The sequence below is a fragment of the Ursus arctos genome, unplaced genomic scaffold (assembly GCF_023065955.2).
Source record: "Ursus arctos isolate Adak ecotype North America unplaced genomic scaffold, UrsArc2.0 scaffold_5, whole genome shotgun sequence".
NCBI classification, from domain to species: domain Eukaryota; kingdom Metazoa; phylum Chordata; class Mammalia; order Carnivora; family Ursidae; genus Ursus; species Ursus arctos.
Window position 1 is genome coordinate 17025248 of NW_026623067.1, and position 22286 is coordinate 17047533.

Sequence of the window (22286 nt, forward strand, 5' to 3'; positions counted from 1 at the left end):
AAAGAGAGAAAAGGGGACGCTTATAAAAAATACCCATTCCTGGATCCCACCTCATACTTAATGAATCTGATTAAGCATGGAAATCAGCATGTTGACTATGCTCCCAGGTAATTCTGCCCCACGTCAAAGAACCCCTTACTCCATGTACTTTGAAAATTGTTTTAAACATTAAGAACCATGTTTGGAAAAAAAAATTAACAAGAATGTATTTATGCATCACTTGCATAAATGAAAAGAGTAGCAGAATAGCTTAAATCAGTGGTTCTCAACTTTGGCTGGATGTACCAATCACCTGAAGAGTTTAAAAAAAAAAAAAAATGCCATGACCAGGCACACCCCAAATCAATTACACCAGAATCTCTGGGATGGGATCCAGGTGTGAGTAGGTTTAGGCATTCCCCAGCTGGTTCTAATAGGTAGTCAAGGGTAATTCATTATTGTTGACTTAAACATTTAAACGCAAATGGCCAAAGGACAAAGGCAAGCGGAAAATATAGCCCACATAGGTGGCAGAGCTTATCTTAAAGAGATGGGCGTTATTTTACTGCATTTGCACTTACAAAAACTTCCCCAATTCTGTTTCTTGTGCATTTCTTGTTATTCAGAAAAAAAATTATTTTAAAAAAGAATGAGTCCTTGTTCATCATAGAAAGAACGTTCTCTGATTTCCCCTATGGCTCTCCATTCTCTTTCAGGCTGAGGACAAAGCCCTACCAGCCTTCTGAAGGTTGGGTGATGGAGGCAATGGCTCAGGTCTTGAAGAACAAAATTGCTCAACCCACATATTTACATGGTTGCGGCAGAAGCTCCCATGACTTCACTTGCTCCAGCAGGACACCCATCCCAGCCAGTTGACCGGACCAAGAGATATAGTTGACCCAACATAGGTCTGAGAAAGCCTTCCTGGGATTTTGGGCATGTGAGAGAAAATAGAGCTAATCTCTCTTTGGGGGCCTGAACCAACAAATATATTTTGTTTAAGATTTTATTTATTCATTTGTCAGAGAGAGAGAGCACAAGAGGGGAAGCTGCAGGCAGAGGGAGAACCAGGCTCCCCACCAAACAAGGAGCCCAATAAAGGACTCGATCCCAGGACCCTGAGATCATGACCTGAGCAGACTAAGTGACTAAGCCACCCAGGCATCCCCTGAACCATCAAATATTAAACTTGCTGAAATAAATCGAATACTTTCTTTTTTTTTTTATAAAAAAATTTTTTATTTTTTTAAATAAAAATACTTTCTTTTTTTTTTATACTTACTGGGAAAGTATAATAATACAACCATGCTCCCATTGGCATATGAAGATCAGAGAATTTTAAAGGATGTATCACGTAAATTCATTGTCAACAGAGATTCCCCTCTGGGCAAGAGAGTGGAAGCTGGGGGCAGAGAGAAGAAATTGACTTTTTTCACATTTAGTATATATAGTTCAATGTTGTTTGGAAAATTTTCAAAGACATGGGATCAATTTGTTGGCTGAATAATTAAAACTCCACAAGGGAGTTTGGATCCTTATACTTTGATCCTTATACTTTTCTGGAATTCCATTGGAGGCTTTGAAATGTCCCCCACAAAAAGACAGTGGCCTCCATTTCTAATAGGCTGGCTGATTCACAGACATCCTTTTCTTGAATTCATTAAAATTGAGAGTTGATGAAAAGAAGCTCAGAGGGAAAGGAGACATTAAAGTCGGGGTGCTTTACAACTGGCTGGGTCAGCTGGAAGAGCCTGCGAACTTGATCTTGGGGTTGTGAGTTCGAGCCCCATGTTGAGTGTAGAGATTACTAAATAAATAAATTAACTTCAAAAAATAAAATAAAATAAAGCCAGTGGTGTTTTAGGCAGATTTTCTCAACCTGTGGTCCAATGACCCCCAAGGATGGCTATGGATTCATCGAGACCATAGACCTGTAAGGGAATAAGTATCTCTTTATTTTAGAGCTTTAAAGCAAAAGGAAACTAATCATTTAACAAATAAAAGCAACTGTGGTCTTTTACTCTCATTAAAAGAAAAGAGATTTACAGATAGGGAAAAGGTCACATGCCAAACAAGTCTTTCTCATTTTGCAGAGACCTGGTTCGCAGGAAATAATTTTACCACAGTCATCTGGAAATACACCATCTTCCTCAAGCTCTAGAAAGATCTTTTGTTTGGAAAGAGGACCTAAGCAAAATCCAATTTTGACAACAAGGATGGTGTTTTTTCCTTTTAATCAAGCAAGCAATATTTGACAAAGTTTTGATTTATGACACTTCTGTTCTTTCAAATGATGGAGAATGCTTTGGAATTCCGGCTGGATTTCTCCAAACAATGGACCCAAACCCTCTTTTATCTTCCTGAATCTTAAAAAGAGGAACTGGGATCCATACAGCCAATCGAAGGGATGTGACAGCTACAAGTACTCAATTTAGGAGTTCAAGATTATCGCCTGGAATCACCGTGTTGAGGTTTATGGCCATTTCATAGCTTTCATCAAAGATCTGGGGAAGGACCATGCCAGAGGACCGTATGGTAAGTCATCAGCAGTGGGGTGTCTGTCAGTACATCCCAGTGTGCCCTTTGGCTTTAAAGAGTTCATGGAAGGATGGCAGCGAGGGGGAAAAAAAAGGTCAGCAGAATTTGGTGAGGGGATATTAGAAGACGGGGATGGGAGAGGCAGCCATATCATGTGATGCCCCCGGTGTCCACAGAGCACATTGTGTAATCACCTTGCTTACCCCTCAGTGGGATACATGCTCTGTTCTTCTGCCAAATTGCCCAATCAGAGATTTCAACATTTTGTTTTGTTTTGTTTTGACCTTATCAGTGAGGATGCTGGTTATGATGGCAATGGCCTGGTGTCTGGACTTACGGGTTCGGGAAATCCTCATTCTCCCTTCCTCTCCCTTGCTTCTCAGTGGTCTGAGTTTTTGGCAAGCTGCAGATTACCACAGGAGGGCAGGGAAGTCCTGTCTGGGGACAAAAATGGAAGGGACCAGGGTGGAGGACTGTCGGGGTGGGTATTCAAAAGCATGGTGCCAACTGGCAGATATGCTACAGGTTTTTGAGGTTTGTCTGCTTCTGACCCTCCAGGCTCCATGAGCCGTATTTCTCAATAAATAAGGAGTGATCCCCCAATGACTCTCAGCATGCGCCCGGTGGACAGACAGCACCATCTGGGCAATTATTAGAAATTCAGATGCTCAGGCCCCAACCCAAAGCTACTGAGTTGGACTCTCTGAGGTTGGGGCCCAGGAATCTGTGTTTTAATACACCTTCCAGATGATTTTTGGGCACGCCAGGGCTTTGGGAAGCCCTGATCAAGGCAACCCTCTGCAGGCAGCTCCTCTGAGCAGAGACAATGCCACTGTGTCAACGGGCAACAGCAGCGCGTGGGTGTTGATCCAATGGTCACAGCCCTCCCACTAAGGGCACCAAAGCCATGATCTCATTGGACATAGACCAAGGGGAAAAATCCATTAGCGTTTCTTGAACTTGCCTATACTGCATTCATGCCAACAGAGTTTGTAAAACATAACACACCCCCACTGTGACTAATTGTTTTGAAATTGTAGGCAAGAGGAGAGGTTGAGTAGTTCAGACAATTAAGGCAGAGCAAGTTGTTTAGGAAGTCTGAAACCTTTTTCTAGTCTTTCCACTGACTTTCCGAGTATGTTGAGTCGGGACTGGGTATTACTCATACTTTTATTACCAGCAACTGGCTCAGCGCCTCGTCTGCTATAGCTGCTCAATGATTGCTTAAAAAGTGAGTAAATGAGCAAATAAACGAATAAATGGAATTAGATGAGGCTTTCATCTTTACCTTCGTGTGTTAGTTTTATATTGTTACCAAAACAAATTACCACTAATTTAGTGGCTGAAAGAACAAAATTTACCATCTTATATTTCTCCACCTCAGAAATCCAGCACGGGTCCCACTGGACCAAAATCAAGGTGTTAACAGGACCCCATTTCTTTCTGGAGGCTCTAGGCGACAATTCTTTTCCTCGATCTTATGGGTTGTTGGAAGAATGCAGTTCTTTCTCATTGTAGGACTCATGTCCCGGTTTCTTCACTGCTGAGGTCTCACCTAGGTTCTAGAGGGAGCCTGCACTCCTTGGCTCATGGCCTTCTTCCCCTATCTTCAAGCCAGCAATAGTGGGTTGAGCCCCTCTAAGGCACTGAATCTCTCCTCTTTCTTATTCTGCCACATCTCTCTGACTCTTCTGCCTTCCTCTTCCACTTTTAAGAAATTACATGGATAGGGGTACCTGGGTGGTTCAGTTGGTTAAGCGTCTGCCTTCAGCTGAGGTCATGATCCCAGGGTCCTGGGATCAAGTCCCACATTGGGCTCCTTGCTCAGTGGGGAGTCTGCCTCTCCCTCTCCCTCTGCCTGCTGCTCCCCCTGCTTTGTGTTCTCTCTCTCTCTCTGTCTCTCTCTCTCTGTGTCAAATAAAATCTTAAAAAAAAAAAAAAGAACTTACATGGATAGATGGGTATTACTGAGATAATCCAGGATAATTTCCCCATATCAAGGCTCATCATCTTCATCATCTGCAAAGTCCATTCTCCCATGTAAGGTAACATACTTACAAATTCCAGAAATTAGGACATGGATAACTGGTGGGCCATTATTCTGTCTATCACAGTTTACTGGAAAACGTATATTAAAAGCATCTGAATCCCAGGAATTTGATGGGGAATGGGTATGATATTCTTGCAGAATCCATTAGCATAAGGTGTAAACACCTAGAATTGGCCTTTTGTGAGATGATTTGTTTAGAAAAATATTGAGCTTTCTACCATCACATCACCATTTTTAAAACACTCCCTCCTACACCCCATCCCTCTTCCATGTAGTGTCAGGTGGCACCTGAGTTCCTAACCCTACCTCCTCTTTCCTTGTTCTGACTCCCAATCAAAACACAACAGGAAGAGTTAATAATTATTGATTGCTTTACTTCTATGCTATTTTTCACACAAACCATCTCATTGAATTAGAGGATCTCAATGAGGTAGTTGTATTCTTGTTTTAGAGGAAGAGGAGGCTTAGAAAGTTTACCCTATTCAAGACAGTAAATAGTAGAGCTTAGATTCTATCACAAGCCCCACTTTTTATTTTATTTTATTTTTTTATTTTTTAGATTTTATTTATTTATTTGACAGAGACAGCCAGCGAGAGAGGGAACACAAGCAGGGGGAGTGGGAGAGGAAGAAGCAGGCTCATAGCAGAGAAGCCCGATGTGGGGCTCGATCCCAGAACACTGGGATCACGCCCTGAGCCGAAGGCAGACGCTTAACGACTGAGCCACCCAGGCACCCCACAAGCCCCACTTTTTAATCATTACAATCTACCTCCTTGTGACACCTCATTTTCATGTTTCCTCCACTCCAAGAGATAAACAGCAAAGCTAATTCAAGTTAAAATCTTCATATAGCAAAGCTAAGTATTCACTAGCTGATCTATAAAGAAGCCTATATGAGTCAGGGTCCTCCAGAGAAACAGAACCAATAGGAATTAGATAGATATAGATACACAAGAGAAGATTCATTAAAGGGATTAGCTCAAGCTATCATGGAGATATACAATATGCATGATAAGAAATCTGCAAACTAGAGAACCACGAATGCCAGTGGTGTCATTCAATCCAAATCCAAAGGCCTGAAATTCATGCGGGCCAATGACATAATTCCAGATAGAGTCTGAAGGCCCACACTCTGGGAAAACCGGGAGCACCGATGTCTGACGGCAGAAGATGAACATCTCAGCTCAAGCAAAAAGAGCAAATTTGCCCTTCATCCACCATTTTGTTCTATTCAGGCCCTCAATAGATTGGATGGGGCCCGCCTATATTGGTGAGGGCTCTCTTGGCTCAGTCTACCCATTCAAATGCTAATCTCTTCCAGAAACACCCTCACAGACACACCCAGATATAATGTTTCACCATCTGGGCCTCAACACAGTCCTGTTGGCTCATGAAACTGTGGTGACAGGGACTTTCATAATAAGATCTCAAGCTGTCCAGAACCCCGATGGTGACAATCCAGGCCTCCTGTGATAGACTAGGAGACGAAATCAAAATACCTGGTTTCGCTTGGTACACAAACATTCATAAAGCCTGGCAGAGTCGGAGTTTAGGAGAAAAGCACTGGAGAATTCTTTTTCATCCTTTCTATGCCAGAAAAACAAAGCACTAGTCATATGAAGTAGTTAGGGAAAAGTCTAGGAAAGATCTCAAGAAACCGGTTATTGCTATAGCCATGATATTTGAACAGTCTCTCACTTCTAGATTGGAAGTCTATCCCTACCAGAATCGTATCTAAATTGGTCAAAATGTACCCTCGGCGTGGGAGCCCACAAGTGGGCACAAGAACTATTGCGTAATGAGTTGTTTTGCCCCTCTTTTGAATATTTAACCATTCCTGTCTAGTTCTATTAATTCAGTGACTCATTATTTGTAAATATAGATAGTCTATTTGGCTCTTTGCAGACACCATGCTAGGAACACAGGTAAAAGAGAAGGAATACAAAGTTCAACCACAGGCTGAGACACACTCACCAGCAATCAATTAGACATGGCATGATCTCATAAGGTTACAGTCTCCTTTTTTATTCTTATCCTGGATGAGACCTTGATCAAGAAACCCCAAGGACACACGGATTAACTTCTGAATATCTTGTTTGTTGGAGGCCAAGTCTTGCCCCTGAGGGATTCGTTCTTCACAATTGTCCCATGCAGGGCAGGGCAGCTCAACTCCCCTTGGCTTTATCATGTTCCGTTCATGAAAGGGAACAACTATATTCCCAGAGAACAGGAACGGACTGTGGCCCCAGCACTCTGCTCCTGTCCACCACTGAAGACTGTTGACCCTGAGACTCCCCACTAGCTTTCCTGAAACGAGAGCAAGCAACTCTAACTTTCCTGGAACTTATACTTTAATTGAAGTCATAAATAAATAAATAACCATAAACAAATAGATTTGTATATTATATAATATTTATTATTACTATTAATTATTATTTATTAATATTATTGTTATATTTATTTGTTATTATTTATTTATATACTTATGGTAACCTGTGTTTACCAATGTATATAGTTTGCTATGAGTATTAATCCCACAGCTATGGCATTAACAATTTAATTTTTTAAGTTAAAAAAAATTTTTTTTGCATTAGCAGCACTGACCCTGTGAAAATGATAATAAAGATGAAATTTTTTTAAAAAGATTTTTATTTATTCGACAGAGATAGAGACAGCCAGCGAAAGAGGGAACACAAGCAGGGGGAGTGGGAGAGGAAGAAGCAGGCTCATAGCGGAGGAGCCTGATGTGGGGCTCGATCCCATAATGCCGGGATCACACCCTGAGCCGAAGGCAGACACTTAACCACTGTGCCACCCAGGCGCCCCTAAAGATGAAATTTTCTTCACCTATCTCTTCTCTTTCAGCACTGACTGACTTCTAAGATACCAAGAGGACATATGATGCTATTGGATGCATTTTTTATAACTCCCACCTCCAGGCACCACCCCTCCTAGAATGTGCTTTTCCAGGATGTGTAAAGTGGTTCTGGAATTTGTATTGTTAATTTCAAGCCCCCACTTCATAACATTTCCTGTCCTGTTCACCTCTCTTTTCAGAACTTAGCTCACTAACAGACAGGTAAGGAACCATCCACAGAGCAGGGTCATATCTGAATTCCCTGTGTCTAGGTCCCTGCCTGGCTATAATAATAAAGAACACTACAAATGACATCATAATAATGTACATTTAGATAGTATTTACAAGGTGCTAAGCAATTATTCGTACAATTTATATAAACTAACTCATTTCCTCTCACAACAACTAGACGAAATAAGCACTATTATGACACTAATTTTACAGATGAGGAAATGAAATCTGTCTGTCGAGCTTCATGAATGAAAGAATGGAAAGTTACTGCATGTAATTAAATGGACTACCTTGAGACAAGTCCATTTAGTGGGACTAAAGTGGGGATATGGGTTCTGGAAAGGTCCTGGGGAGTGAGGGGGTGGGGATGGGAGAAGACACATTTTAAATCCCTTTTGGTGACTTAGTGCTCAACCTATACAGTTTTTTCAGGGATCTCTCTTTATGGTCTTGCTGCAAACAACTCTGTTCCATCAGTTTTTTCTGATTTTAAGGAGTTTGAGGAGTCAGGGAGGTTGTAAACTCATTTGCCCAGCTCAGGGAAGTTATGTGAAGGGGTTACAACTCTGCAAGCCAAGGGCCCTAAGGTATATATAAGAGATGAATAGAGGAAGCCAGCCTAACCAGCTCTCGGAGTTTGTGGGGCCATGCTGGGCCAGGTGACTTCTCTTGTCCTCAGGGTCTCTGTAGGAGTTTGCTACTGAGCAAATTACCACAAACCCAGCAGCTTAAAACAACATTTATGTATTACCTCACAGTTTCTGTGAGTCAGGAGCCTAGGAATGGCTTATCTGGATCCCACAAGGCTGGAGTCAGAGTGTTGGGCAGCCAGCGTTCTCATCTGGAGGCCTGACCGGGGAAGACCCCACGTCCCAGCTCACTCAGGTGGCCGGCAGAATTCAGCACCTTACAGCTGCAGGCCCAAGAACCCGGCTGCTTGATGGTTGTTGGCTGACAGCTGCCCTCAGGTCTTCACACATGGGCCTCCCCCTTACCTCTTCGAAGTCAGTTAGGGGGTTTCTACAGTGAGTATGCCAGCAAGACAAAATCTTGTACAGCCTACTGTAATCCCCAAAGGGACATTCCAATACCTTTGCTAGAGGTCATAGGTCCAACTCACACGCAAGCTGAGGACATGAGTACCAGAAGATGGGATTACTGGGGACCATATGACAGCCTATCTGCCACAGGAGCCTCTTGGAGGAAACCCCATGAGGTCAGGCAGAGCTGCTAAATGCACCCAGCGTGTGAGGAGGTGAGATCAGGGGCCCTGTGTGACTTGCTCCTAGAGATATCTTGAGCCTAAAACAGTGCCCCCTCCTTGACTGATGTCTGTCTGTGAATGACTGAGTGAATGACTTCTGGTATCACACCCATTGTAAAGAAAGGGAATAAACCTGATGGGTGGGCAAGAGGCTAGGAAACAGGCTTGCTTTTAATGTGATGGGTAATTCTTCACTACTTCTTCAGTACTTCTCACTCCTAGTTAACTCATCTGTTTTCTATGACAGAAGGTCATGGCAAAGAATTGTTTAGAAAATTGAGCCAGGAGATGAGGGAGGAGGAAAAAGACCTTGTGTTGAGGACATCATTTTTGGTGGACAGAAACCCAGTCTGCTCTCAGAGGGGCCTGATGCCCAGGTGCCTGGGTTGCTGTGGTCAGCTCTGCTCTTCAGAAACTTTAGAAATGTAGGGGCCCTTGGGTGGGTCAGTTGGTTAAGCATCTGCCTTCGGCTCAGGTCATGATCGAGGCCTGGGTTGGGCTCCCTGCTCTCGGGGAACCTGCTTCTCCCTCTCCTCCCTGCTCATGCTCTCTCTTGCTCTCTCTCAAATAAATAAATAAAATCTTAATTAAAAAAAAGGGAAATATTTTTTAAAAAAAGAAACTTTGGAGGCACTACAAAAGTATTAACAAGGATGCTCTGCCTTTCTTTCTAAAGTACTTTTAAATCATAAAGCCTCAGGAATAATTTTCTTTGAATATCCATCAACACCAGGCATAAAGAGCAAAGAAAAGGAAAGACAGGCAGATTGAAATGAGAAGTGAATTTTTTTTTTCATCAAAGTGGCTCCAAGATCCAGCCAAAGATCAAAGCAAGATACTGCTTAGAGGGGCGCCTGGGTGGCACAGCGGTTAAGCGTCTGCCTTCGGCTCAGGGCGTGATCCCGACGTTATGGGATCTAGCCCCACATCAGGCTCCTCTGCTATGAGCCTGCTTCTTCCTCTCCCACTCCCCCTGCTTGTGTTCCCTCTCTCGCTGGCTGTCTCTATCTCTGTCGAATAAATAAAATAAAATCTTTAAAAAAAAAAAAGATACTGCTAAGAGCCACTGGGTGCTTGACTGTTGCTCCTTGAGCATTTCCTGATGGGGCCGATCTCATTGGACTACATTTGAGCCAGGTGGTGAGACCATGGGCATGGGAATACGTAGGATGTAAAAACAAGAGCACGACACACTTTCAAGATGTGACCTTTGCCATTCATTTAAAACATGCAAAAACAGGACAGTTTGGTTGACAAATGGCCACATGCTAGACACAGTCCGATGTGTAAGCTCTGGTTGTTGGTGAGTCCGTGTGCATGTGTGTGTGCAAGGTGGAAGATAACGGCAATTAGGGAGGGCGTGCCCAGCATCACTTTCCATAAATCACAGAATTACGAAGTGATGAGGAGCTCTTTAAGAAGGAAGAGAAAACATTGGATGTTCCCGCACAGCAACCCAAGGTGCGTGAGGCCAAATACAGAGATCAGAGCTCAGCAGATTTTCTACACTCCAACTGCACAGAAACTTGCCAACAGGATAAAGGATCTATTCACTGGTGGAGCCTTCACAAAAAACCTACGAATCAGAACACACTGTATAACTAAGAGATACGCTCCACAATCAAGCCAGGAAATGCTGTCAGAGGGAGGGATTGATTCCCAAGGAGAAACAGTGACCACAGAAAACAAAAACCAAACAAGCAGTGAGTAACCACTGTGGCCTTCCCGTCCAGGATGCGAAGCTGCTATTTGCACCGGGGGGGGTTCCTAATGTGCAGTTCTTGTTCTCCGAGCTCCTGGCAGGTCACACTAAATTATGAGAGGCTCCTGGGATTGACTGACCCACTGTTTATCTGGAGGTCTGAGGGCATTTGTTTTTTAATCTTGTTCCTTTTCCTCCTGTCCTTGCCTCATGGCCGAGGATGAACTATGCTACTTATTTCTAATTCCTGGGTGAACTGTTTGGACGGAAGGCCTCAAAACACATGCTTTGTGTAAAACACTCAAACATCTTCCTCTCCCAGTGAACCAAGTAGGGAGCCGAGAAGCACTTAGAACCCACTCAAGCTCTGGCTTCTCTGGCCAATGTTTGTGATTAAAGATGATATTCAAAGAAGTCGTGTTTGAACTTTGAATGCACGGGGCTAGGAGAACTCTTCTCAAGACACAGAATGTACAATGGCCAACATTTTACAAACCTAACTGGGGACAGTCAGAATTCCTGGAGCTAGCCGCAAAGGTTACACGGTCACCAGGAGAATTTCCCCGTAACTTCTAGGTGGGAACGCCTCTGAGATTCTGGCTGTGCTGCATTCTTGGGTACACCATGAGCAGAATGAATACATAATGAGCTTAATGGACTTAAATATTAACTGGCACTTGAGCATGCCGGGCACGCTCAGGAAGGCACAACAGTGAGGGGGAAGATGATGGTCACTGCTTGAAGCGAGAGCCTTCGGTTGACATGGTGGTGACAAGAAGGAAGTGGAGGAAAAAGCGGGAAAGAGGAAGGAACACAAAGGAGGGTGTCACCTTGGGACTTAGGCTCAGGACGAAGCTACAACAAAGTGGAAATGCTACTTTTGTGCTTAAGAAACGCAAGTGAGGAAAAGGTCACAGGAGGGAAAATAAGCTTAACTGGGACTGGAGCAGGCTAAGAAACAGATTTCTATTTTCGCGTGTAAGATAATCCAATTTACCAATCTCCTGCCAGGATTATATAAAAGGTCACTAAAGTCTGTCCTCTAAGCTGACAAAATAACCAAGTCTTTTCCAGACACTCCCCTCCTTTTTTTTTTTTTTTTTTTTTTTTTGGTCATGGAAGAATTTGGATGGGCAGATGGAGGTGATGGAACGTGAAAGGACATATGTATAAAGGTGGACAATCGTGACTCCCTCAGACACACCCGCCTGTGCACGACATTGGGGGTCACTGTCGATGAACGATGCACCATTGAGCACGTATCTCTTTTATTCAGATGGGAAGCTCGCACTCCCTAATAGTTCACTGTGGCTGCTCTAACCAAGTGCCCCAGACAGGGGGCCTTACACGACAGAAAGTTACTGTCTCACTGTTTTGCAAGCTCAAAGTTGAAGATCAGGTGTCAGCAAGCCTGGTTTCTTGCCTCTCTCTTTGGCTCGTGGTGACGCCTTTCTCCCGTCCTAATCTTTTCTCAGAAGACACAACTCATATTAGAGTAGGACCCACCCTAAGGACCTTGCCTTACCTTCATGACCTCTGTAAAGACCCTATCTCCACGTACAGTCACAACGTGAGCCACTGCGGGTTGTTCAGCCCAATACAGACTCTAAGGAGGTGGAGACCAGGATGGGTATTGAGTGAAAACTTGATAGGTGCTTCTCTCCCTTCAGATTCCTTCCATTATCTGCAGAACACCCCCTGCAATGGAGAGGTGTGGAGATGCCTGAGGGTTCCCAGTCTTCCCTGAGGCCAGGAGTGATTTCCGAGGTTGAAGACCACTGTTAGGTTGGGAACGCCTCTCTGGGTCCTGTGTGAAGGCTCAGCGATAGTCAGAGGGGTTCTACACCAGTGTCTCCTTCCCTCTGTTCTACGTCAAACTGCCCTTTCTCAGTGGATAGTTTCCCAACACAGGATCCCTGTGCAGCTGCATCTTCGGCTAAGAAACCCAAAATCTCTAAAAATTTTGTACCGGTTTTCTAGAATGTAATGCACAGGTCATTGGTGATACCCAAGCCAGTATTATGTGCCACAAAAGCACAGTATTAAGTTACAGCGAATCAAATAGTGAAAAAGTTCCTTTCGATCATTTTTCAGTTCTTTTGATTAAATAAAAAAGAAAGTGTCAGGTCAGGCTGATATATCTTTAACGCCTGACGGTAGTCTTTCTTTTGGACAAAGAGAGCAGACCAGCAAAAATATCCAGACGGAACTTAATAATACTGCCTAGTCTCCATTATGTTTATTTTTACACTTAAATTCTATCACTAGGGAGGTGATGAGTGTCCATTTATCTTTTAAAATTGAGCTGTATAAAACATTGAGCTAATTTAAAGAAAACATTAGGGAATAATGATAGGTGACATTTGAATATAGCAAAAAATATGCAGGCAAGTTGCAAGTGACTGAAATTTGGAAAATCCTGCTTTATTTCATTTAATCCTTCCAACAAATCTGTAAGGTAGGTTTTATTGAACACAAGTTTTTTTTTTTTTTCCATTAAGTTTTTATTTTATTCCGGTTAGTTAACATACAGTGTAATGTTAGTTTCAGGTGTACAATATAGTGATTCAACACTTCCATATATCACCCGGTGCTCATCACAATTGCCCTCCTTAATCCCCATCACCTATTTCACTCATTTATTCTCCACAGCTAAGAGTCTGTTTCTTGGTTGGTCTCACTATCTCATTTTTTTCTCCTTCGTTAGTTTGCTTTGTTTCTTAAATTCCACATGAGTGAAATCATATGGTATTTGTCTTTCTCTGATGGACTTATTTTGCATAACACTATACACTAGCTCCATCCATGTTGTTGCAAATGGCAAGATTTCGTTCTTTTTGATGGCTGAGTTGTATTCCATTGTGTATGTATTTTTTTTTTTTAAGATTTTATTTATTTATTTATTTGACAGAGACAGCCAGCGAGAGAGGGAACACAAGCAGGGGGAGTGGGAGAGGAAGAAGCAGGCTCCCAGCAGAAGAGCCCGACGTGGGGCTCGATCCCAGAACGCTGGGACCACGCCCTGAGCCGAAGGCAGACGCTTAACGACTGTGCCACCCAGGCACCCCTGTGTATGTATTTTTATTTATATATATATATATATATATACATATATATATATATATACATATATATATATATGTATATATATATATATATATATACACACCACATCTTCCTTATCCATTCATCTGTTGATGGACACTTGGGCTGCTCCCATATCTTGGCTGTTGTAAATAATGCTACTATAAACATAGAGTTACATGTATCTCTTTGAATTCATGTTCTTGTATTCTTTGGGTAAATACCTAGTAGTGTGATTGCTGGATCATAAGGTAGTTCTATTTCTAACGTTTTTAAAAAAGATTTTATTTTTAAGTACTCTCTACACCCAATGTGGGGCTCGAACTTACAACCCTAAAATTGAGTCCCATGTTCCACTGACTGAGCCAATCAGGCACCCCTCTATTTTGAACTTTTTGAGGAACCTCTATACTGTTTTCCACGGTGGCTGCACCAGTTTGCATTCCCACCAATAGTGCACGAGAGTTCCTTTTTCCTCCACATCCTCACCAACACCTGTTGTTTCTTGTGTTGTTTTTTTTAGACACTCTGATAGGTGTGAGGTGATGTCTCACTGTAGTTTTGATTTGAGTTTCCCTGATGGTAAGTGATATCGAGCATCTTTTCACGGGTCTGTGGGCCATCTGGATGTCTTCTCTAGCGAAATGTCTGTTCATGTCTTCTGCCCATTTTTTAATTGGATTATTTACTTTTTGGGTGTTGAGTTGTAGAAGTTCTTTATATATTTTGGATACTAACCCTCTATCACATATGTCATTTGCAAATATCTTCTCCCATTCCATAGGTTGCCTTTTAGTTTTGTTGATGAAAACATGTTAATGAAGAAGAAATGGAGGCTCCCGAGTACTTTGTCCAAGATCACCCATCCTGATACTTGCAGAACCAGAATTCATAGGTTGGTATGTTTGGCTGCAAAGCTTATGTTCTCAACTGCAAAACAATACCACTTGTTTATCAGGCCCACAGCAGCTTTTTGAGTAAAAGTAGGTAAGTGTTTGGAGGGAAACACCTCCCATATGGGAATGTGATTAAGGAGGGCTAACACGGCTTGGTAGGGGAAGAATCATTTCTTTAGTCACTCAGCAGACTTGTAGTGAGTGTCTGCCAATACACTTGGTACTGCATTACAATTCTTCTGGGAGTAACCAAAGACGTTAGTTCCCAGACAAGAAAAACAAAAATCAAACAAAGCAAAACAGCACACAAAAACAGGAAGATTTCTTTTTCCATGGAGATCACCAAGTGCCTCGAGAATGAAATAAATATCAAGGGCTCACCAAGACCTGTCTGCAGAAAAGCATACTGACCTTTCCCTCTGGATCAGAATGGAAATATTAATGATCTTCTCTACAGAGCAACACTGCACCATGACTGTTTTTAAGACATGCGACTTTAAAGAAAAAGGTGGGAGGTTCGCTCATATCCAATCTCTGAGTTTCTGAGTATGAGTTTCTTAGTGTTGGCAACGGTTCCCAGTACTTTTGCCAGAAAAGCCATTGCAGTCTTTTAAAGACTTTACCTAGGAGGACTGCCAAGACAGAAAATTCAAACTGCAACAGGGACCAGACTCCAACTCACTCCTGCTTCTCCCACCCCCACTCCCACCACATAGTGTCTCAGCTATTATAAAAAGAGGTGATCTAAGAACTTAAACCTGCTGGTAGCAACTGACCCCATGAGGATGAACAATTCCTAAATTCCTAAAACACCAGAATAGCAGCAGGAAGAAGGGAATTGAATGCTTCTCTGCAAACTCGGGCTCTTTAGGGGCCCCTCCATCGGTAGCCACGCCCACGAGGCATCCGCAGAAGTCTTGCATTAGTGACCAAAGGTTTTTGTTTTTTTTTTTTAAGATTTTATTTATTTATTCGACAGAGATAGAGACAGCCAGCGAGAGAGGGAACACAAGCAGGGGGAGTGGGAGAGGAAGAAGCAGGCTCCTAGCGGAGGAGCCTGATGTGGGGCTCGATCCCATAACGCTAGGATCATGCCCTGAGCCGAAGGCAGACGCTTAACCGCTGTGCCACCCAGGCGCCCCGCATTAGTGACCAAAGGTTACCCCCACCCCCACTCCCCCCCGATCCTGGGATTCTTAGAGACCTTCTCCCTCGTCAGGTGGATCAAAGAAACAGTAGAGTTTGCTCCTGAACAGAAGCCCTGTGTGTGTGGTCATTTTGAGAGTTTCCCTCTACTTCTTTCTTTTACGTGAAGGGTTCCCAACTTTTTTGGGGGAGCACCTGGAAACTTTTGGTGAAATCATCCCTGAAAGTCGGTCTCTGTCCTGCAGTATCTTGGTACTGACTGCCACTCTTCAGGGACAGAATTTCCTCTGCCTAAGTCAACATGATTGTTTGGGTTTCTGCCACACCATTACTGTCCACTCAGTCAATAGATCCAGACAGTTTAGCCATAAGAAGCTATTTTTAACAGCCTCCAAAAAATGTTGAGAACACATTTATTCCCTTGATATTGGCTAAGGTAATACAGAATGACAAAAATAAAAATAAAGCATATAGATCTGAGGCAGATGATTTATTCAGCCTGATGAACACACAGATTCTCAGAAAAATGTCTCCCCAAGGAATCTTCAGTCTGCAGACTGAAAACCATTCTATTACATTACGAGCTCCTTGCTATGTTTTGTTCAGCTTCATAGAACCTGATGGCTAACCCAGTGTAGCCCGCACTGTTCCTTAGATAGGGAACAGACATTTGGGAGGTATTCTGTTTCAGCTAGCACTGGTGACGTTCACTGAGCCCTTGTCATGTGCCACACACTGTTCTAAGCGCCGTACAGGTACTAATTCATGTCACCATCAAAACACCCTGGGGGGTCGATGTTGTTCCCACCCATATTTTACAGATGACAAAATGGAGGCTCAGAGATCTTCCAAAATTTACTCAAGGTCACGCTGCAAAGAATTTTAAAAACCAGGATACAAAGTAAGATTTTATCATTTTTCATGCCTTTAAATAGAACTTCATGGAGTCCCCGGCGATGGGGATTCAAGGGGGCCTTGCGCACTGCTGACCAACCATGGTAACATAATGCTCTTTGGGCACGTCCATCCCGTGAGAGGAGGAACGAGCGCCCTTCCGGAAGAAGTCTCTAGGCTACTAAGAAACAGTTTCACGGGGGCGCCTGGGTGGCGCAGTCGTTAAGCGTCTGCCTTCGGCTCAGGGCGTGACCCCGGCGTTCCGGGATCGAGTCCCACATCAGGCTCCTCTGCTGCGAGCCTGCTTCTCCCTCTCCCACCCCCCCTGCTTGTGTTCCCTCTCCCGCTGGCTGTCTATCTCTGTCAAATATATAAATAAAATCTTTAAAAAAAAATAAAAAATAAAGAAAGAAAGAAACAGTTTCACAAATTTGTATCACAGTGAGATCCGGGCCTGGTGTATTTCTACAGTAAGCTCCTACTTGCTTTCTAAGGGATTATAGGAATGGATGATGGAATAAAGGAATCTCTCTTTCTGGAGGAAGACTTTAAATGACATCGATGACTTTTCTGGCTGGGAGGTTTGTAGCTATACTATAAGCCCTTCCATGAAAGAAAGGTTATGTCAGAGCTTTAGTTCTAGTGGCTGGAGGATGAGAACCTATATGTAAAGGAGACGAAGACACAAGGCAGAGAGAGGCAGGAGAGAGGGAGGCAGGGAGGCAGCTGCCGGCTCCATACAATTAGCCTGACTTCTGTGTCCCCTCAGCTCTGTGCACAGAGAATGCACGTCCTGGAGGGGGCCGCAAAGAGAAACAGGCTGTGTCCTGCTGTCCAGGAGCTCACGATGGATTGGAGCAGGTGAAACCGCACATCAGTCAACACAATACAAGCCCAAATGTGACCTGTGCTTAAAATACACAAGACAAAACAGAACAGAACACAGACAAAGATTTGAACCAAGTGTTCTGGGAGCACAGACAAGGGCCAGATGACTTGCAGCGAGGGGGAGCAGGAAATGCCAACTTCTGAACTAGCTGTATTTTGATTAATAGAGATTAGAGGGGAAGAACTTTCTGCAGGAGGGAAGCTCTGTGGACATGTGGCAGAGGAGGGCAGCAGGAGGGGAACTGGCAGTTCATTCTGGTTGATTAAACAGTAGTTACACATCGGCCAACCCTGGGCTAATCTTTATTTGGCAAGTACATTACTGTATTTAAAAAAAACAAAAAACAGTTTTATGTGAATGCCCTGAGCAAAGACGTGGGCTTTGCATCGGTCGATAGGGTCCTGTCCTCCACTGTCTGACTTTCCCACCTATTCACATATTCACGTTACCTACTATCTCTGTGGCCTTAGGGTGGGGATCTGCACTCAAGCAGTGGGTGTCTGGGGGCCTGTCGGGAAACTCGGGAATAGACAGGCATTTTTAACCTGGAACGAAGGCAGGGAAGCAGTGGGGGGACGATGAGTGTGGAAGGAGGTTGGATTTCAGAGGGAAAAAAAAAGCACCTTTATTTTCATTGACCTCTCACTAAAATTTAGCATTTCCTTCCATCTGTGAATGTGGGACAAAAACCCATAAGACTATCAGAGGTACACGTTACTTCCTCACCAATAAAACTCACAGATTATTTCCTTTACCGTTGCAGACATCGTAAACTATCATTTATGCTCATCGGCACTTTGAAATTATGATAGTTAGGAGATTTATGCTAGATCATGTTATGTCATGAGTTAAGAAAGAAGAACATATACCACTATATCACACACTGTACAGGTATTTTGCTACCATTTCCATATAATCGGTTTCCTTTGTACTCCCAGGTGTTTTGTTCTATGCGTTTAAAAACGTTACTCTCAGAAGGAGTCCATAGTTTTTACCAGACCACCAAAAGGATCCAAAATGCAAAACAGGTTAAAAACCTTTGCTGAGGGGCGCCTGGGTGGCACAGCGGTTAAGCGTCTGCCTTCGGCTCAGGGCATGATCCCGGCGTTATGGGATCGAGCCCCACATCAGGCTCTTCCGCTAGGAGCCTGCTTCTTCCTCTCCCACTCCCCCTGCTTGTGTTCCCTCTCTCACTGGCTGTCTCTATCTCTGTCGAATAAATAAATAAAATCTTTAAAAAAAAAAAAAAAACCTTTGCTGAAGGTAGCTCAGCACCGTATAGAAGAGAGATTGTAATATCTACTTTTGCTGTGTGAATTTACTCTTATAGGTAAATGGGAGTCACTGAAGGGTTTTGTTTTTAATGCTAGTTATTGCTTTATCGAGCAGTAATTAAAAATCTGATTGTAGCTTTCATCAGTTGTATTGAGATACAATTAAGTGCATCCCTTTTAAGTATAAAGTTCAGTGAGTTTTGAAGTGTGTGTGTGTGTGTGTGTGTGTGTGTGAGATACACACATGTAACTACTACTGCAATCAAATTACAGTTTGGGTAGTAGAAAATAAAGTTCCAAAACCATACATCCTGTTTTCCTATCCTCAAAAGATCCCTACTCCGGGCTCGTAAGTGCACCAGCATTTCACTGAGGGCCCCAGAACCTGAGGTCTCGTGAGGGAGAACGGTTCCCAAGGAAGTTCAGGTAGACAGAGGGATGACATATCGAAAATCAGGGACTTAGGCATAGATGGGATCCATACAGGAACAGTCTAATACCACTCTTCAAATATCTCCCTGTGCAATCATTTATGTAACCACTATCAAGACCACAACTTTTTCCTGGTTAAGGGCTGGAATCTGATCCTCCATTCTTCCCGGCTGATGGCATGCACGCTGCTAACCGTATTGGCACATGGAGTGATGGTATTTGTTCTATCAGCCACAACTTAAGCTGTATCTTGTTGAAGCTTGTAAAAACTGCAGGCACTCACATAAAAACTTTTTAAAGGTTTTACCCTCTGGGACTCTGGGAAATCATTCCAATTTGGTTGGTCAGATCTTACAAATATTTACCAAGATGGCACAAGACAACAAAAGTCATGAAACTATTTGTATGAGGAGCTGTCACCTTAGCTGTTGCAGTATGGGTCTCCACCACCCCAAAATAATTCAGTCTTTTCCCTTTTAAAGACGGAGAGGTTAAGGGGGGAAAAATCACTTTGGAACAGCCCTTCTAATCTTCTTAAGGAATTTGGAAGTTATTATTGAAACCCTCCAAACATATCCTTAGGGTGTGAAATACAACTGACCATTTTCCAGGAGGGTACACGTGGAGGTCTTTCTCTGACTATTATACAAGTCTTCGGTCACGTGCTTCCTTGTATTCATGGAAGGCAAGCAGATTACACTCAATAAATACATTTCTTCTTTTATAAAATTTCTATGAGAATGTTCATAAACCTTCATTGCATAATAATGATGATGACAGAGATAAGTAATGTAATGATATGGTGCATCTACTTTAATAATAATAGCTCTCATTTATTGAATGCTGCCTGCCATCCCACAATGTGCAAGACACTCTATTTATATATATGTTCTCGTTTAATCCACCTGACAATCCTAAAAGCAGTATTAATATCCATATTTTTTACAGGTGAGAAAAGGGAGATGCACAGAGCCTTAAGTGGGAGATCTGCCTTCCGAGATTGTACTCCTTCCTCTTCCTTAACCTGATTCAATAATACATCGCTAGTTTTCTCACTTACTAGAGTCTTTTAATAGTGCTTCAAAATCTTTTACAACATCTGGATTGAAAGGTCTGGACGAAGAACGATGGATTCTATTTTGCAAGGGAGAATCTCATCTTTTGAAACTGGTGAGGGGTAGATCCTCCATTAGGGGATAAGAACCCACCACCAAGCTCCCCAGGACAACATGGCTCTGTTCTTGCTTCCAAGACCTTCACTGTGAGCTCCTTCACGTCTCACTCTAGACTGAATGTTTGTGTCCCCCCCGCCGAACTCTGGGGTTGAAACCCTAATCCTCAATATGATTTGGAGATGGAGTCTTTGCAAGGGTGGAACTCTAGATTAGGATTAGGGACTTTTAAGGACAGACATGAGAAAACTTGCTTCCTCTCTGCTGTCTCTGCTATGTGAGAATACAAGGAGGAGATGGTCATCTACAAACCAGAATGTCCCCACCAGACCCCAGATCTGCCTGTGCCTTGGTCTTGGACTTCTCAGTCTCCACAACTGTGAGAAATAAAATTTGTTCTTTGAACCACTCTTTGATGGTTACAGCAGCCTGAGCTAAGAAACTTCTTTAACTCCCAGGGACTGACAACACAGCCATACAAATGCATCTAAGGCGACAACGGATCATCTCCCCCCCCCACCCCGCACTCTTATTAAGCTATTCTCATTAGTTTTCCTTCCTCAGAGCAAGTTTTCTAGATAATTTAACAAGAATTGCAGAGACTGGTCATAGGATCTGCAGGGGCTGCTTTAGCTCTGGTTAATTAGGGCACTGAACAAGCACATTCGTGAGATGTGATCGAAAAAAACGCGAGCTTTGTCTCCCACTGTCCCTTTACAGTGTGTTTTGTTTCCCCTTCCCCTTCACAAAACCCACCCTGTTTTATGATTTTTCTGCTCACTCTTAGGAAATAGGCTGTCCTGGGTCACTTTATGTCACAAAACAGTTTTCATTTGATAATGAGAAGGCTGAGTCCCATGTAACATGCAGAACTCTTTTTGTGATTCTGTGGATCTTTTCAGGGTCCACACAAGGGTAGCCTTCAAGGAGTGGAAGTGGGCATTTCCTTCTCTCTCCACCTGCTAAACAAGGCTCCTAGACCCCCAGGGTTGGAAGGAAGAAGGGAAAGGTGTACAGAAAGTTCTTGCTTGACTCATGTCATTCTGAAGGGCTTTGCACCATCTGGCATGGCACACCCCTAAAGCTGATTCTCCCATGAAGACTACCGTGGGTGCTTTACAAGTGCCTTTGATGGGTCCCTCCCACCATACTCTGCTGCACAAACCAGTTCTCTGGTGGTTCCTCGAGTAGTTTGCATTTTAATCAGCCTCATTAGCCTGTTGCTGCCTGACTCTCCTATCTCAGAGCCTCAGTCTGAATCTATTTAACAACTCGTAACATTAATCCTTTCGTAGTATGACTCATTGTCACTTCGGTGGATCTGAGTGCAGAATGACATCCCTTTCAGCCCGCAGAACTATATATAAAAAACGTGGGCTGGCCCCTGTTGCAGGATCTGAAAAATTTCCTGTGATTACTACTTATCATTCAAAGTTTTGCCTTGACTTCCATTTGAAACGGGTGATAACGAGTTATTTGAAATTGGTTATAATCTCCGCCATGGACACGCCTTTTTTCAATGTGTCCCACAGTTTGGTGCTTTTCAGTAAATAAGCACTCTCAACTCTCGTCATCCTGGGCCTAGACTGAAATTCAATTTTGTCTTTTCCTCGCTGATGGAAATTTTCACATGAGCTCATCAGATTTCATGTTCTTTCTATGGAAAAATACAGAAAAGAGCATGAACTCCAATTCCCAATCCCTGGAAGAAATGCATTAGAGCTGAAGATCATGCACCATTCTTGGTTTGATGGTATCACTGTGCATATTCGCGATTCGTCGGGGCCTTTATGTTTTTTAAAGCAGGGGCGCCTGGGCAGCGCAGTCGTTAAGCGTCTGCCTTCGGCTCAGGGCGTGATCCCGGAGTTCTGGGATCG